Here is an 18,984-nt window from a genome sequence, read left to right as displayed (position 1 = left end):
CACACATGTACTCTTTTGTGTGCACACACAACCATATCACTCTACATACAAGATGATATACAGACACAAAGGCACACAACCATATTCATTCACACATGTTCCTACCTTCTGTGCTACCTACATACATCCCAATACTAGCTTCACACATACGCAGCATATTGGTTTGCAGGTACTAGGGCTAAATATTGCTTTGTAAGTACTCCTAGGTCCATTGTGTGACATTCTTGTTTCCTGCTTCCTGCTCTTTCTTGTTCTTTTTAAAAACATTTTTATATGGAAATTTCCAAAAGTATACAAAAGTAGTGAGAATAGTAAAATGAACACTGTGAACCCATCACCTAGCTTCAAAAATTATTTATATATGTTTAATTTAAACAGTGCTGCAGCTTGCTCTTTGGCTTCTAGAGTTAACCTTGTCCTTCGCCACCGCTGAGGCTGCAGCTGCAAACAGAGGGACCCACTGTGAGGCTCCTGGGTCCCTCCACCTCATTTGTTGATGTGGCCCTGATGGTGCAGCAGGCTCTGGACCCCTAAAGCTCTGGTGTGAATTTAAGAAGATTTTGTTCATGTGTATGGCATAGAAGATGAATTCTTCCTCCTCCACCATGAATGAAGAACCTGATACTCTCTCGGTAGTTAACAAGCTATAGGATCTAGCAGCAGATCCATTAAATAGAAGAGCCATTTTCCAGGACCAGGGATGTCTGCCTGACCTTATTTTGTTTATGGACCATCCCAACTCCCCTGTTGTCCACTCAGCTTTTCTTGCTCTTCGGTACTTGGCAGAACGCCATGCTAACAGAGAAAAGATGAAAGAACTGGGGATGGTGTTAAGTTTGCAAAATGTTATACAGAAGACTACAACTCCAGGAGAAACAAAACTGCTGGCTTTGAAATTTATGACTTTCTTCAGTCTTTCAATATAGCAGATGGTGATAGTTTCAATGAAATGAATTCACGTAGAAGGAAAGCTCAGTTTTTTTTTTCTGGGAACTACAAACAAACGTGTCAAAACAGTGGTTTTGCACATAGATGGTCTTGATGATACAGCTCGGACAAATCTCTGAGAAGAAGTTTTTTTAAAAATTAAAGGTCTTATTAAATAGAGACAGCCCACTTTGCTGTCTCTATTTAACTCCTATTTAGATTTAAGATTCACATCTTCTGTGCCCCTAGAAATCCTATCTGTATTGCTGTCCATAGCCATAAAGCTCCAGAAATTTAATACATGACTAAACATCTCTTTGCAGCTTAGTATTCATTATAAGATTAAAACCGAGGTTAAATCATCTTTAAAAAAAAATCCTGTTAAACTTGCACTCCATTAACAACATAACAACTAAGAAAATTAAGGCTGCAGAGCCTTCTCGTGCCTAACTCTTAATAAACTGCAAAAATGATTTTCACATTTACAGTTGACCCTAGAATGACATGGAGGTTAGGGGAACCCCCTCTTCCTCCCACAGTAGAAAATCCACGTGTAACTTCCAACTCCTCAAAACTTTACTAATAGCTGACTGCTGATGGGAAGCTTTACTGGTAACATTAACAGTCGATTACCACATACCTTGTATATTATATGCATTATATACTCTATTCTTACAATAAAGCTAGAGAAAAGAAAAAAGTTAAAGGTGTTATTAGCTTTATTTTCAAATGACTGTTCAAAGATGTGTGGTGCAGATCCGTTCAGATTTGAAAGCAGAGATTTTGGCATCAACCAAGGTTATGAAGGCTCAGCTAGTTGTGAAAGTGAAAGTGGAGAAGAGATGCTGGTCCCATTACAAGATACGCCTGTGGAAGTAGAACAGAACACAGAACTGCCTGATAACCTGCCTGAGGATGAGAGTTCCACAAGTGAGAGACAAAGCAGTGTCCCAGGACGGCTCACACCCAAAGGTTGGAGCTAGCTGGCTGAGCACAGCTGCAAACTTTTTATCCAGATTGTTTTACTGGTGACTTCACTTTGGGTCTCAAGGACTGTGTGAACCAACAAGGGGCCAGTTTTCCATTGTTGTGGTGAACCGTCAAGTGCAATTTGCAGTAAGTTATCATGAAAAGGTTTTAGAGTACATGATTGCGTATGCTGCATTTTACATTTTATTGGACATTTTGCCCCACTCGGTAGAAAGGACAGAGGTTACAGGTGGAGTTCTTTGTTTATGAAGGTATTTTGGTTTTGTTTTCCTTTAATTGCCTCACTTTAAAAAAAAAAACATGGGTCCACTGTTAAACCAAACATATATATGTGCAGCTTTACATTTTATTTTACGTGAAGCATGTGATTAGGAAAACTAATTTTCTCCTCAAGCGTAAGGACATATCTGAAGAGAAGGGTTTTTTTGTTTGTTTGTTTGTTTGTTTTTTTGGGGGGGGTTCTTTAGCTCATGTTGTGCATGAATTACTGATCATTTTTCTCTGCTTTTCTTCATGAAAGATACTTGATTTGGTATGCTTCACTGAAAGTTGAAAACATTTCTCATTATCCCCCTTTTGTGCCTTTTTTATTTTGCCAACCATGTTTATAGAAAGAACATTACTATAGAGACATTTTGTGAATTAAAATATATGCATATGAACATAGCAGTCCCCTAAAACTACAAGTCTACAAAAACTTTGCAATCTTATTTGTTGTAATTTTAATAAGATCAACAGAAAATCAGCCGAGAAGGAAACATGTATATTAGCAAAGTACTATTGGAGACTATTTGAATGTAGTCAGATGTGGTTCCATTTGACTATTGTTCAGTTTGGCTTATATCAGCTCTTAAGTGGTCTGTCCAATACTGGAAGCAACTATAAATGGTCTCTAGGCCTTACTTTGTGATCATATACCATCCCTTGCTAGGAAAAAAAATAGTAAAGAACTGACAAACTTGAAAAAAGAAAACAAAAATTGAATGTCTATAGTGCCACAGTGCCACTTGGTAGAGTCTAACCTTAAAACATGAATTGCTTGGCAGAGGCCTATTCAGTAAGTATTTCTTTGTATTACCATTTGTGAATTTATTATGAACATGCAATTGTACTGAATGAAAAAAAGACTCATATTATTGCTTATAAAGTAATAAAGCCAACATTGGTCCACTTAATCTTGTTCTCATGTCTAGCAGAAAAAAAGAAATTCAGTGAAGGTAAAATATATATATATTTATATATATTTTTTGGTAGATAAGAGCTAATTACATATATGTAATGCTTTATTAAATTTCTGAAATATTTGGCAACTAAAATTTTCCTTTTGGAAATCCAGCTAAATCCAGATCAATTTTAGTGCTAATATGATTAAGAAACTAATATGGGGAAATTGAAATTCTTTTTCATCAACATATAGAACTGCTATTTTACTGCTCGTGGAGAATGTGAGGTGAAAACTGGACACTGGAGGGTTCCTTGTATTTCCATCACTTCTCTTTTAGAGAAAATTAAAAACATTCAGTGTCACTGGAAAAAAATATTATAAAATACTTCACCAACAAGAATCTTGAGTTCATGACCTTCTAGAGGGAGGAGTAGTGAGAGGATTAGGAATGATATTTTTCATGTGTCTGGGCTCTAATGCAGATGATGCACACAACTCAAAATAGAAGCTTCCAGGGCATGTATTGCTTTAAATGCATAATACAACTTGCTGCCAGAACCAGATGTGCTGAAAAACGAAAACAAAACCACCTCCTTTCTATAGCTATTAAAACAAAGTTTACTGTTTGTTTTAACAAGTTTATATTTTATTTTGCATTGCCACACATCTGCCTATTTAAAAAACTACATCTCTTTGGTACTAATGGTTAGTACAAGTAGGTATTACAGCTTGAAGTCTGTGTGTTCTAATTCTAAGTGTTCTTTTATTCCAGGTCTTGTAGAGCAGTTAAGGCAACTGTAACAGCATTTTTTAAATATATTGCAAAATAATAAAAGGTAACATAATTAAAATTGAATGGATATTATTATTAAAAAAAATAAACAATGCAGCAACATTCAAAATGTGCCAGTATTCTGCATGTACATGTTATTGGGACACAATAGGGGGCTAAAAACATACTATGTGTTTAATACATATTAGTTGAATTAAAATTTTTCTGGTCCTGAACTTCCCTTTGGGTTAAAGAAAGATGAGACAGGAAAAAGATGGCGGAGGAGTAGGGGACCCTATTCCAACTGGTCCCCGGAATTGAGCTGGATATCTACCAGACCACTCTGAGCACCCATGAAATCAGCCTGAGATGTAAGAAGATGTGGATCTCTACAAACAGAATATTGCAGGTGGTTGGTTTTGAGGTACGAAGCAGGGACCCGTGAGTCTGTGGGCAGATATCAGAGGATAAATGGCAGTGGGAGGGAGCCTGGCCATGGGGATCCTACACCACCAGTGAGCGACAGCCTCGCGCACTGGGGACAGGGCACAGACTCACAGACCAGTAGTGGCAGGGAAAGGACTTTAGGGCAGCCCCCAGGATGGAAACCCAGAGCAGTGGGGTCACGCGTGAAAACTGGGAACGGCTGGCGGTTTTAGAAACACAAAGGGCAGAGACGTGCCCCGACCTGGAGGCAGGACTGGGAGCACTGTGGAGGGGCGCACAACCCAGGACACTGCAGGTTATAGCAGCACAGACAGAAACGGAGATAGTGTGGCCTGGAGAGCTCACTGAAGAACAGATTGTGGTCTCTCTGCTCTGAGACAGACGGTTGGAAACAGTCTCTTCTGCTCTGACTTGTGGAAGAGATGCAGAAAGCCACCAGGGAAAGCTGCCAGAGAACAAAAGCCCCAAAAACTGATTGCTGCAGAGCTCATCCCCGCCACAGGGGGGCAGGGCAACTCTGCCCACACAGAGTTGCCTGAGTAACAGCTCAGCAGGCCCCTCTCCCAGAAGACAGGCTGGGAAAACAAGAGGCCAGCAACCCTAAGATCCCAAGAAAACAGGTGCATCTTGCCTGGGTTCTGGTCAATAATTTGGACTCTATACATTCCCTCAACCACCCATCAACAGAATGACTAGGGGGAGGAGCCCCCAAAATAGAAAAGACTCAGAGATTATGACTTATGCTGAAGATTTACAAATGGATGCAGTTATAACCAAGATGTCGGAGATGGAATTCAGGCTAGCAATTGTGAAGACAATGGCTAGAATGGAGAAATCAATTCATGGCACCATAGAGTCTCTAAGGGCAGAAATGAAAGCTGAATTGGCAGAACTTAAAAATGCTATCAATGAGATCCAATCCAAACTAGATAATCTAACAGCTAGGGTAAGTGAAGCAGAAGAACGAATAAGCGACCTGGAAGACAATATAATAGATAAAAAGGGAAAAGAGGAGGCCAGGGAAAAACAACTCAGAATCCATGAAAATAGAATCAGAGAATAAGTGACACCATGAAGCGTTTCAATGTCAGAATAATTGGAATCCCAGAGGGAGTAGAGAGAGAGAGAGGACCAGAAGATGTATTTGAGCAAATCACAGCTGAGAACTTCCCTAATCTGGGGAATGAAATAAACATTCGCATCATAGAGGAAGAGAGGACCCCTCCCAAGATCAAGGAAAACAGGCCAATATCCCAGCATGTAATAGTAAAACTTGCAAATCTTACAACCAAGGAAACCATCTTAAGGACAGTTAGGGGGAAGAGATTCCTTACCTACAGAGGGAAGAACGTTAGAATAACATCAGACCTATCCACAGAGACCTGGCAAGCCAGAAAAGCCTGGCAAGACATATTCAGGGTACTAAATGAGAAGAACATGCAGCCAAGAATACTTTATCCGTCAAGTCTGTCATTTAGAATGGATGGAGAGATGCAGAGCTTCCAAGACCAGCAGAAACTGAAAGAATATGTGACCACTAAGCCGGCCCTGCAAGAAATATTAAGGGGGGTTCTATAAAAGGAGAAAGACCCCAAGAGTGATATACAACAGAAATTTACAGGGACAATCTATAAAAACAACGTCTTCACAGGCAACATGATGACAATCAATTCATATCTTTCAATAATCACTCTCAACGTGAATGGCCTAAATGCTCCCATAAAAAAACGGCACAGGGTTGCAGATTGGATAAAAAGACAGGACCCATCCATATGCTGCCTACAAGAGACTCATTTTGAACCTAAAGATACACCCAGACTGAAAGTGAAGGGATGGAGATCCATCTTCCATGCCAGTGGACCTCAAAAGAAAGCTGGGGTAGCAATTCTTTTATCAGACAAATTAGATTTTAAACTAAAGATGCAGTTAGAGACACAGAAGGACACTATATCATTCTTAAAGGGTCTATCCAACAAGAAGATCTAACAATTGTAAATATCTATGCCCCCATCAAGGGATCAGCCATCTACATAAGCCAACGGTTAACCAAAACAAAGAGTCATATTGATAACAATACCTTAATTGTAGGAGACCTCAATACTCCACTCTCAGCAATGGACAGATCATCTAAGCAGAAAATCAACAAGGAAACAAGAGCTTTGAATGACACACTGGACCAGATGGACCTCATAGATATTTACAGAACATTCCACCCTAAAACAACAGAATACTCATTCTTCTCAAGTGCACATGGAACTTTCTCCAGAATAGACCACATACTGGGTCACAAATCAGGTCTCAACCGATACCAAAAGATTGAGATTATTCCCTGCATATTCTCCGACCACAATGCTCTAAAACTGGAACTCAATCACAAGAAAAAATTTGGCAGAAATTCAAACACTTGGAAGCTAAAGACCACTCTGCTCAAGAATGTTTGGATCAACCAGGAAATCAAAGAAGAACTTAAACAATTCATGGAAATCAATGAGAATGAAAACACATCGGTCCAAAACCTATGGGATACTGCAAAGGCAGTCTGAAGGGGGAAATACATAGCCATCCAAGCCTCACTCGAAAAAATAGAAAAATCCCGAATTCACCAACTAACTCTACACCTTAAAGAACTAGAGAAAAAACAACAAACGATGACTAAGCCACACATTAGAAGAGAAATAATTAAGATTAGAGCAGAGATCAATGAATTAGAAACCAGAAACACATTGATCAGATCAATGAAACTAGAAGTTGGTTCTTTGAAAGAATTAATAAGATGGATAAACCACTGGCCAGACTTATCCAAAAGAAAAGAGAAAGGACCCAAATTAATAAAATTATGAATGAGAGGGGAGAGATCACAACTAACACCAAGGAAATAGAAACAATTCTTAGAAATTATTATCAACAACTATATGCCAATAAACTGAGCAATTTGGATGAAATGGAAGCCTTCCTGGAAACCTATAAGCTGCCAAGACTGAAACAGGAAGCAATTGACAACCTGAATAGGCCAATAACCAGTAACGAGATTGAAGCAGTGATCAAAAACCTCCCAAAAAACAAGAGTCCAGGGCCTGATGGATTCCCTGGGGAACTCTACCAAACATTCAAAGAAGAAATAATACCTATTGTACTGAAGCTGTTCCAAAATTAGAAACAGAAGGAAAACTTCCAAACTCATTCTATGAGGCCAGCATTACCTTAATCCCCAAACCAGTCAGACTCCATCAAAAAGAATTTCAGACCAATGTCCCTGATGAATATGGATTCCAAAATCCTCAACAAAATCCTAGCTAATAGGATCCAACAATACATTAAAAGGATCATCCACCACGACCAAGTGGGATTTATCCCCGGGATGCAAGGGTGGTTCAACATTTGTAAATCAATCAATGTGATAGAACACATTAATAAGAAGAGGGAGAAGAACCATATGGTCCTCATAATTGATGCAGAAAAAGCATTTGACAAAATACAACATCCTTTCCTGATGAAAACTCTTCAGAGTATAGGGATAGAGGGAACATTCCTCAAGTTCATAAAATCCGTCTATGAAAAACCGACAGGGAATACCATCCTCAATGGGAAAAACCTGAGAGCCTTTCCTTTAAGATCAGGAACACGTCAAGGATGCCCACTCTCGCCACTATTGTTCAACATAGTACTAGAAGTCCTAGCCACAGCAACCAGACAACAAAAAGAAATAAAAGGTATTTAAATTGGCAAAGAAGAAGTCAAACTCTCTCTTTTCACAGACGACACGATACTTTATGTGGAGAACCCAAAAGACTCCATCCCCAAATTACTAGAACTCATACAGCAATTCAGTAATGGGGCAGGATACAAAATCAATGCACAGAAATCAGTTGTTTTCTTATACACCAACAATGCAACTGTAGAAAGAGAAATTAGAGAAAGGATTCCATTTACAATAGCACCAAAAACCATAAGATACCTCGTAATAAACCTAACCAAAGAGGTAAAGGATCTATACTCTAGGAACTACAGAACACTCATGAAATAAATTGAAGAAGACACAAAAGATGGAAAAAATATTCCATGCTCATGTATCAGAAGAATAAACATTGTTAAAATGTCTATGCTACCCAGAGCAATCTATACCTTCAATGCCATCCTGATCAAAATTCCAACGACATTTTCAAAGTGCTGGAACAAACAATCCTAAAATTTGTATGGAATCAGAAAAGACCCTGAATCACCAAGGAAATGTTGAAGAAGAAAAACAAAGCTGGGGGCATCACGTTGCCCAATTTCAAGCTATATTACAAAGCTGTGATCACCAAGACAGCATGGTACTGGCACAAAAACAGACATATAGACCAATGGAACAGAATAGAGAACCCAGATATGGACCCTCAACTCTATGGTCAAATAATCTTTGACAAAGCAGGAAAAAACATGCAATGGAAAAAAGACAGTCTCTTCAATAAATGGTGCTGGGAAAATTGGACAGCCACATGCAGAAGAATGAAATTGACCATTCACAAAGATAAACTCAAAGTGAATGAAAGACCTCAATGTGAGACAGGAATCCATCAAAATCCTAGAGGAAAACATAGGCAGTAACCTCTTTGACAGCGCCCACAGCAACTTCTTTCAAGATACTTCTCCAAAAGCTAGCGAAACAAAAGCAAAAATGAACTTTCGGGACTTCATCAAGATAAAAAGCTTCTGCATAGCAAAGGAAACAGTCAACAAAACAAAGAGGCAACCCACAGAATGGGAGAAGATATTTGCAAATGACACTACAGATAAAGGGCTGGTATCCAAGACCTATAAAGAACTTCTCAAATTCAACACCCAAAAAACAAGTAAGTCAAAAAGTGGGCAGAAGATATGAAAAGAAGAAGACATACAAATGGCTAACAGACACATGAAAAAATGTTCATCATCATTAGCCATCAGGGAAATCCAAATCAAAATCACATTGAGATACCACCTTACACCAGTTAGAATGGACAGGGCAAGAAACAACAAATGTTGGAGAGGTTGTGGAGAAAGGGGAACCCTCTTACACTGTTGGAGGGAATGCAAGTTGGTATAGCCACTTTGGAAAACAGTGTGCAGCTTCCTCAAAAATTTAAAAATAGAGCTACCCTATGACCCAGCAATTGCACTCCTGGGTATTTACCCCAAAGACACAGATGTAGTGAAAAGAAGGGCCCTATGCACCCCAATGTTCATAGCAGCAATGTCTGCAATAGCCAAACTGTGGAAAGAGCCGAGATGCCCTTCAACAGATGAATGGATGAAGAAAATGTGGTCCATATATACAATGGAATATTACTCAGCCATCAGAAAGGATGAATACCCAACTTTTACATCAACATGGATGAGACTGGAGGAGATTTTGCTAAGTGAAATAAGTCAAGCAGAGAAAGTAAATTATCATATGGTTTCACTTATTTGTGGAACATAAGGAATAACATGGAGGACATTAGGAGAAGGAAGGGAAAAATGGGCAGGGGGAATTGGAGGGAGAGATGAACCATGAGAGACTATGGACCTGAGAAACAAACAGGGTTTTAGAGGGGCGGGGGGAGGGGGGATTGGTTAGCCCGGTGATGGGTATTAAGGAGGGCACGTACTGCATGGAGCACTGGGTGTTATACGAAAACAATGGATCGTGGATCACCACATCAAAAACTAATGATGTATTGTATGGTGACTAACATAACATAATAAAATTTAAAAAAAAGAAAAAGGAATATAGTCAGCCCCCCCCCCCCAAATAAAGTAAGATGTATTCTGAATGGTAATTTAGATTCCAGCAACTGTGGATTTTAATTCCAGGCTCAGCTCCCAAGTGACTGAGTGATCCTGGGCTAGGCTGTTGACCTTTCTGGTCATCACTGCCTCCACTTCTCTAAGCTTCCTTAGGGAGCTAAACTGGCTGACCTTCTGAAGGTCCTTCCAATTTCAACAGTCCATGTCTCTGGGAGAATTTGCCTCAAAAGTCTTAAGTGTAGGAGTGGATCTGTGTGAGCACGCTTCCTCCCCCCTGTTGTGAGATCTCTCTGACTGACTGGAGACCAGGAGGTATACAGCAAAGAACAGTATTCTCTGGCAGCCTTGGACTTCAGAGAGGAACAGGCAAATCTGTGATGAGAGTGGGTAGTTCCTGTTAAGCAAACAGCAGCACTAACAAATCCTGGCCTTTGATCAAGAGATACTCATGGAAAAGAAATGATCAATTTGCAGATTCTACTGTGGTACTAGAAGCAAATGCAAGTTTAACTTTCTAAGGTTAGAGCGAGAATAGCAATTTAGGGCATCAAAATGGAGGCAGGAAGAAGAGCAGAAGAAACAGACATTATTTTCTAGCAATTAGCAGAAAAAGCTCCAGAATTCCCTAAAGAAAATTGTTCATCCTTGGAATGACAGCTTTTTTCAAAAGGCCTGGCAAGGGTTTATGATACCAGCATCACCATTGGGCACAGACTTCCAGGATCAAATTCTTTTTTTAATTTTTATTTTATTTTGGTTGGGGTTGAAGTGGAATGTTGAGAATTCCTAGGAAATGATGGCACACTGAGGAAATGTGGGCTCCAGAATGGCACAGAGTATTTGTTGTCTCTTCTGCCTTGTCATCCCACTCACCTCTCCCATCCCACCTCCTCCAATTCAAGGGCAATGCCCCCAAAAAGAGCCAAAACAATCTTGCAGATGGATTTTTCTGGGGATCCCCCCTTATTCATGACTATCTCCTTACCCTTGGAGATACTTTTGCTGATGTAGAGTATACTCCAAGGAGGCCCACTCAAGCCCACTTTATGCTGAATATTTTGGGCATGATATGCTCAGAACTGTGCATCTATACTGTCACCAGCAAGTCACAGGCTGTGTTCTGGTAGGCCTCCTCTGTGTCCTGGACCAAGGAATGGGGAGAAGAAGATCCCAGAGTAGAGCACAGGGGTTTTTTGGAAGGACTGAAACCATCCCACCTCCTTTGAGTAGACTTGCCCAAATGCCTGTAGCTAGACCATTCTGTTGCACTGAGTCTCAGTTGCTTATGCAAGCAAATAGAAATATGATGTTTGTAATAGGCTTATTGCCAGGACTGAACAATGTATGTAAAGTGCCCAGCACAATGTCTTGCATGTAGTACATATCAGTGGTGACTTTTTTTTGACTAAAGTGACATCGCCCTTTGCCCAGGACTTTCCTGATTTTGGCACTGAAAATCTCACATTGCAGGAAACTCCCTGAGTTCTGGCAGACTGGGATGTTTGGTCATCCTATTTTCAATCATCTTTTCTCAACTCTCCAAATGAAAACATAATCTAACCGTCACCTCATCATTTGTTTGACTCATAAATTTGTCTATTTCTGTATTTCTCTAATCAAAATCCTAAAGATTTATAAAATTACATAAATTCAACAAATTGCAATGTGCTTCTACTTTCCATTCTTCCCAGTAATTCCGTGTTCTAGGACAGTGCTTCTCAACCTAGGTAATTTTACCCGCAGGGGACATTTGGAAATGAATGGAGGCATTTTTTATTGTTACAACATGGGGGGAGGAGAGTGCTACTGACATCTAGTGGATAAGAGTCAGGGACGCTTGGGCGCCTGGGTGGCTCAGTTGGTTAAGCGACTGCCTTCGGCTCAGGTCATGATCCTGGAGTCCCTGGATCAAGTCCCGCATCGGGCTTCCTGCTCGGCAGGGAGTCTGCTTCGTCCTCAGACCCCATCCCCTCTCAGGTGTTCTCTCTCTCTCATTCTCTCTCTCTCAAATAAATAAATAAAATCTTAAAAAAAAAAAAAAAAGAGTCAGAGACACTGTTAAACATCCCTCAATGCACAAGACAACTCCCAACAAGGAATTATTTAGTTCGAAATGTCAATAGTGCTGAGGTTGAGAAATCCTGGTCTAGTGGATATTATTAGCTCAATTGATGCTACAAATGAAAACTCTGGGGAGGCTGAATGAGATAAATAGCTCAAGGTCAAAGAGCTGAAAAGTGGCCCAGATAGAATTCAAGCCCAGACTGGTTGACTCTGGATCCAGTTCTTTTCTTACAATATTGCAATGTTTCTGAGAAATGTTTTGTTTGTCACCTTATTTGGGTTTATTACAACCCTGGCATAATAAGATACAGCCCATGTTAAACATGGGGAGATAAGTCTTCAAAACTCAGGTTCAGTGCTTCTTAATCCATTTTAGCATTGTACCCTGTGGCCAACCCCACTCCTCTCACACACGCACACGCACATGCACACGCACATGCACATGCACACGCGCACACACGGGGCACAGGGTATGATGGCAATGAGAGTTTGGTAGTTAGCTGGGGCCCCTGAGAGGCTTAAAGGTAAGTGACAGCTGGGACTAGGATATCAGTGGAGAGGGAAGAGTGAGAAGTCCATCCCAGCCAAGATAGTAGACAGTTATGGGGAGGCAGCAAGCCCATTCCTCCAGTCTCTTGACATCCACAAAAATGTCTCCAGTCCTTGATTTCAAAACCAGCACCCAAGAGGAGCCACATCTTACACTGTAGAGCTCATAGAGGTGGCCCATTGTTGTTGTGGGATCCTTGAGAGCAATGGTCAAGAAAAAATTCTTGAGATACTTTACAATGCAACTTAGTAAGTTTATTTATTTTTAATTTTAATTTTATTTAAATTCAATTAACATATAGTGTATTATTAGTTTCAGAGGTAGAGTTCAGTGATTCATCAGTTGCATATAAAATTAGTAAGTTTATTTAAGTTGCATGGGGACAGCCCCTGTGGGCAGAAAGAGCTGCACTTTTGCTGTATGAAGCTGGTGGTTATATACTTAGTGCTCAAGAGGGAGGGGACATGCAGGGAATATTAGATGATAAGAGTTCTCTTTAAAGTTCTGCTCATAAAGCTACTTTTGCAAGATTTCTCTGGTGCTTGTCATTGAGTTTGATATTAACTATTGGTGAGATTTACAGCAGTCATATGAGACCCTTTAAGAATATAGCAACCAGCACATATTTGATCCTTATTGAAACTATGCAGGATATAGGTCAGCCTTCTGGGCTAAAGATGAACATTTTTCTACTTCTCTCTCTCATCAATATAATCTACCCCAAAGTTCTCATTTTACAGATAAGACAAAATGAAGTCCAAAGAAGCATTTAGCTCACTGTCTTGAGGGGGAAGAGAAACAGGAACACTAGGGTATCCTGCCACCTAGTGCAGAGCTCAGGTCACTACATTCTCTGGAATCAGGCTTGCAGGCCAAGCAGGCCCTTTTTACATTAGTGCTGAGTGGAAAACCATACACCTTCTCACACCTCTGTACGTTTAATTCTTACCCAGCAAGCTATCTTAATACACTGAAATTTGAGGATCCTGAAGCAGATGTTAAAGTGTGGAGGTGAGGGAGTATTAGAAAGAAAGAGGGCTAGAGACCCTCCCCCTTCTCCTTTTGATATCTCTTTGGCTGCTGACTCTTTTCAACCCCATCTCCCAGGCTTAGTGCCTAGCTCTTACTCCCCAAGTGTCCTTGACTTTGGTCAATTTGTCCTTTCTAAAGCACCTAAACCTCAAAACAAAGAAATTGATCCTAAACATAACATTTTCTACACCCCAGCTAGCCACTACACATACTTCTGCTACCTGCGAAGCCCCAATAGGCATCAGAGTTTGGTACTCTACTCTACCCTGAGCACTCATTCCCTAAGGCAAGCATTCTAATTGAGTGGTCCAGCCACTTATTTCCTGCTCACAGAGAAAACACCTACTTTATTCTATACCACTAGAACTCAAAAGGTGGTCCCTAAATCGACAATGTCACCACCATCTGGGAACTTAGCAATGTAAAATATCAGGCCCCAGTCCAGACCTGCAGAGTCAGAGACTGGGAGTAAAGCCCAGTTATCTTGGTTTTAACCAGTATCCCGGGTGATTCTACTACATGCTAAACTTTAGAACTTCTGCCCTGCACCCTTATGTTAGCCTTACAAAGAAGCAAATGGTCTCATTTTAGGGGAACTAGGAAGTAGGGCCACCAAGAACAGTTGTGTTTTGCATAACTCCAGAGGCAATCCTTCATGTAGATGTGAATGGTACCATGCAGAATTGTGCAGTGTGGACCTGCTAGTAAGGGTGATGTTCCTCTTCTTGCCACCAAAAGAAATTAACAACAACAACAACAATAACAACAACAACAAAACAAGAATGGAATACCGCATTTTCTATTAGTCCTCACGGTGCTGTTCTGGAGCTGGTTTTTATAGGCTGGAGCCAATTGTGTGCATCTCTTCCCAACTCTGTGTTCAAGGGGATTTCACATTGGTAGCTTGAAATTGTCTATAATGAAAGTATTGAAACCACAGAAATTGGCCAACAGTACAAATCAGAGTTTAAAAAAAAATAAAGAGCCTGTTTGCCCTTCTTAGCAGGGCCACCAAGTATAACCACATGAGTTACGTATGGCAACAATACCTCTCCAACAAATCTGTACAAAAATATGATCGCATCATAATTCTTTGTGCCAAAAAGTTAGTAACAAAATGAATGCCCAGCAATAGGGAACAGTTGAAAAAAATACAGTATGTTTGTGGTGGGGATTATTACACACCATCAAAAGAAATAATTTCAGCTATATCAGATGTTCTTATATCTATGCAAAAGAACATTTGGTTATGTGCAGGGAAAAATATATAATAGCATATCAACAAGATTTATGGGAATAATGGGAAGAAAGATTCACAGAAAAAAAGACTTCAAAACATCACTAATATTTATATGGTTAGATTTATATAGTTAATGACAATTTACATTGTCAGTAACATTGGAATTGACATGGTTTATTCAATTTACATATTCTGTAAATGTAAACCTGCTTGGAAGAATATAATTAAAACAACATAAAATTGGGAGGTGGTAAGGTAATGGTAGGCATGGCGGTAGTATTAAGGATGCATGTGGGGTCACACTTCCCCAAGTGAAGCAATCCCCCAAACCCTGGTCAACAAGGATCAGGATTTAACAGTTCTTAGCTCCTTGATGCCCAGCCCCAAGTTCTGGCTTTCCAACCTGATATACAGGTCAACTGCTGAACAACATATAGCACAGCTGGATCATTGGACAACTGAAAAATGAGAACACAGAAAGCTGTGTTGTTTCTATTCTAAAAGCACCAGCCCAGGTGCCCTGTATTTATTCCCTTCTATTAGTAGGGGTAAGGACAGGGGCTTTGACACACATTTCACTTGAGTGATATCTTTCTTATCCACTTTTCCTCCAATATCTAGTAAATAACCTTGATTTCTAGTATTTAATCACCTTTTCTTATTCCTTCCCTTGTCTCCATTTCCAATATTTGTTCTTTTAGAGGTTTATTTACTTTATTTTAGAGAGAGAGAGAGAACAAGAGTGGGGGAAGGGGCAGAGGGAGAGAGAATCTCAAGCAGACTCTGCTCACTGAGTGCGGAGCCCGAGGTGGAGTTTGATCCCATGATCCTGAGATCTCGACCTGAGCTGAAACCAAGAGCCTGACGCTCAATTGAGTGTGCCACCCAGGCGCCCCTCTGGTATTTCAATCCCAACTCTAGATTGGATTCATCCTTTAGAGGCCTTCCCTGAACTCCTTATTACTGTCTTACCTTGTACCTATTTTTTTTTCCATAGCTCTTATCATTACCAGAAATTATGTTACACAGTACTTGTTTTCTTGTAGGTTGTCATTTTCCTTCCACTAGAATGTAGGCTCCATGAAGGCCAGGACCTTAATTTTGTCCACTGCTGCATCCCCTAGAAGAGTGCCTGGTACTTATGGGTGCTTAATTAATATTTATTTGATGGATTATTGAATACATGAATACCACTTAGTCTCTGTATTTCTCCTATGCCTTGAGGATATTAGAATTTTTTTTTTTTCACCAGGGCAACAGAAGAAATTTGTGTTTGCTAGGTCCTTGAAGCAACTTTCACTCTCCACACTCCTTATAATAATTGTGCAGCCATGGTTCATATCCTTAGTACAGGTTCTTTCCTTTTTGAAGTTTTGTTTTGTTTTGTCTTCATATCTGTGTGGTAAAATTCATTTTAAAAATATGCAGGAGATTTCCTGGTAAAGCAAAAGTAGCTTTACCAAATACCAACATATGACTAATCTTGTTGCCTCTATACCCTCTACTGTTATCTACCGCTTTTATTAATTTTTCATAGCTTTAATGGGGTATAATTTTCATACAATAAACTGCATATATTTAAAGTATAAAATTTGATGAGTTTGGAATATGTATATACTTATGAAATCATGGCCACAATCAATATAATGAACACATTAATTACCTTAAAAAAATTACCCTAAAAGTTAGAACAGTGTTCTTTAAACTGCAGGTTGCAACCCAATAGTCATTTGTGGAATCACTTCCAGGTGATATGTGTGAGACAACTCTGGATAGCCCCAGAACCTCTTTCCTTCCCCTTTTCAGTAGCTCAGTTGAGAGTTGAATGTGCTGTACTGAGCCAGCTGTGGAAAGACAAGGCCTCTGGCTGATATCAGCATTCTTGGTGAAAAAGGCTTTTCCTAGTTCCCTGAGTATGTACACCCTGGCCTCTGTCATGCATATTTCCTAGCACTATTACCTATTTGGAAGATCAGTGATACATTTCTTGTTACTTAGAGAAACAAGGTGTACCTTAGCTCCTTTTCCCAATGTGGAAGCAGAGCTTGTACTCTCTTGGAGTGCTCACATTTGCACAGCCAGCTTGCTGTTCAAGCAGGCCCCTCTTTGTTGGACTTTGGCCTTAGTGCACACACAACATCTCTGACTGGCATATGCCATGGAACAAGGAGAGATCAGGAGAGGCTGTGTGTGCTCTGCTACTTCTTGGCCTGCTTAGAAGTTTCCCCCCAATAAATCCCATGTTGTATCTGCATCATGTGGTATTATCAAAAGCTGGCTTCCCAAATATTACCAACACAGACTGTTGGTAAGACCAAGTTGAGTTTATTGCTTACCAGGGTGAAGAAGAGCACTACCTATGCAAAGCTTCAGCAAAATGTCTCAAAGGGAGGGAAAGCAAAGTTAAAACTTGAGAATTGGAAGTTTGGTTTGAGGTAGGTCTTTCAATGAAGGGACATGATTAGAATTAGGTAAGGATCATAATGCAACTGTCCAAGATTAGTGGAAACAGCAAGACAAGGATTTTGAAGTGATGGATTAAAAAGACTCCTAGGGCATTTTAAACTCTGTTGATGCTTTCCATTGAAGAGTTCATTGGATTTTTCAGGATGTTCCTGTAATAAACCATTTGCCTGGGCAGGAGAGCCCTGGAAAAGTAAAGTCATGTTAATGAAGACAGTAGAATAGGGAAATTATGTTTGTGTAGACAATAAGGTATAGGTTTAGTTTTCAATGTCCAGGCTAAGTATGGGAATAGAAGGTTTTGATTCTCAGGTGTTGGCAGTATATGTCCATGAACCCCTTACATGACAGTGATCACCAGCATTTTTCAAAAAATGAAACTAAATAAACTAGAATTGAATTGCATGTAGTAAGGTTAAATACTCTTTCATGAAAACTTTGTTTCAATTACACGTGTTTGTGTGAAATGAGTCATGAAGTAAAATGTGTCTCCTTACAATAGGTCTGGAGCCAGAAATGTTTGAAAGCTACTTCCTTAAAGAAATGTTGATAGACCCCTAAAAGTGATAATTCCCTCTCTTAGCCAGTGTGCACTGCTCCAATCTAACCTTCCATGCTAGTAATAGAGGAGTGTCTGGCTTTGTTAGGAAAGAATACATAATCTGAGAATTAAAATGGAGGTCTTCTTCAGGTAGACTAGGGTTTGAGTGGGAACTTTGAATCTCTAAATTTGTCTGCCATTTCAGCAGAGAGCTGAAAGAAGGCACATTGCTACTGAAGCACAAACCATGGAAGCTAGACACAAATAACAGTGACCTACTGTGAGCACTGTTAGTGTCTAAAACAAATCCCTAAGAAGGCATAGGTTCCCATTTGACAGAGATGCAATCTACTTTATCAGGGGACTAGATAAGATGACCCTTGGGGTGCCCTCCATTGAGAGGATATTATAATTCTAGAGAGGATCCTACAACAGAAGCAGGCAGTTAGCCTGAGATGTTATTTGGTTATCACCTCTCAACACCTGACCCTGAGGTATTGTTGGACAGAATAATAATTGTGACATAGTGGACAAAGAATATCTTCCATTCTCAAGTGGGTCATCTACTTCTCTGAGGAAATTCTGTCACTTGAGGTCTTTAGAAGCCTGGAGGTTTTAAAAGGGACATTAGCCATCCCCCTCCACCACCATTCCCCCTCATCAGGCCTGAAATTCCTCAGAGCGCCCCAATCCTTAGGATAAAGCACTATCGTCTACATTTAAAATGTAAATTCTCCTTTGGCTCAAAATTTAAGCCTTTCGTATTTGTTTTTCCTACTTATCAAAAAGAGGCTTAGGTTAAAAAGGAATGAGAAACACTGCAACACCACCTCAGTGGGAATTGACATGGTTTATTCAGGAATTCATTTAGCAAACAAGGATTAAGATCAGCTGGAGAAATGGATGTCCCTGATTTTGAAGGTTTCATGGTTTGAAGCTGACCTGTAAACAGCTAAGTCACATCCTATGTCTGAGAGTTGTGGAAAGAACCTAGGCTGAAGCCACACAGACATGGGAGGAAATTACATTCCCTCCTTCTTAATGG

General features: G+C 40.0%; 1 pseudogene; it reads left to right on the top strand.

Annotated features, from left to right (window-relative positions):
* Window positions 1–550: 550 nt before the first annotated feature.
* Window positions 551–2,144, top strand: LOC118012880 (annotated as a pseudogene).
* Window positions 2,145–18,984: the final 16,840 nt, after the last annotated feature.

Source organism: Mirounga leonina, unplaced genomic scaffold, assembly GCF_011800145.1.
Source record: "Mirounga leonina isolate KUSES-001 unplaced genomic scaffold, KU_Mleo_1.0 Mir_101283, whole genome shotgun sequence".
In the NCBI taxonomy this organism is placed as follows: domain Eukaryota; kingdom Metazoa; phylum Chordata; class Mammalia; order Carnivora; family Phocidae; genus Mirounga; species Mirounga leonina.
This window is presented reverse-complemented; position numbering and strand designations above follow the sequence as displayed.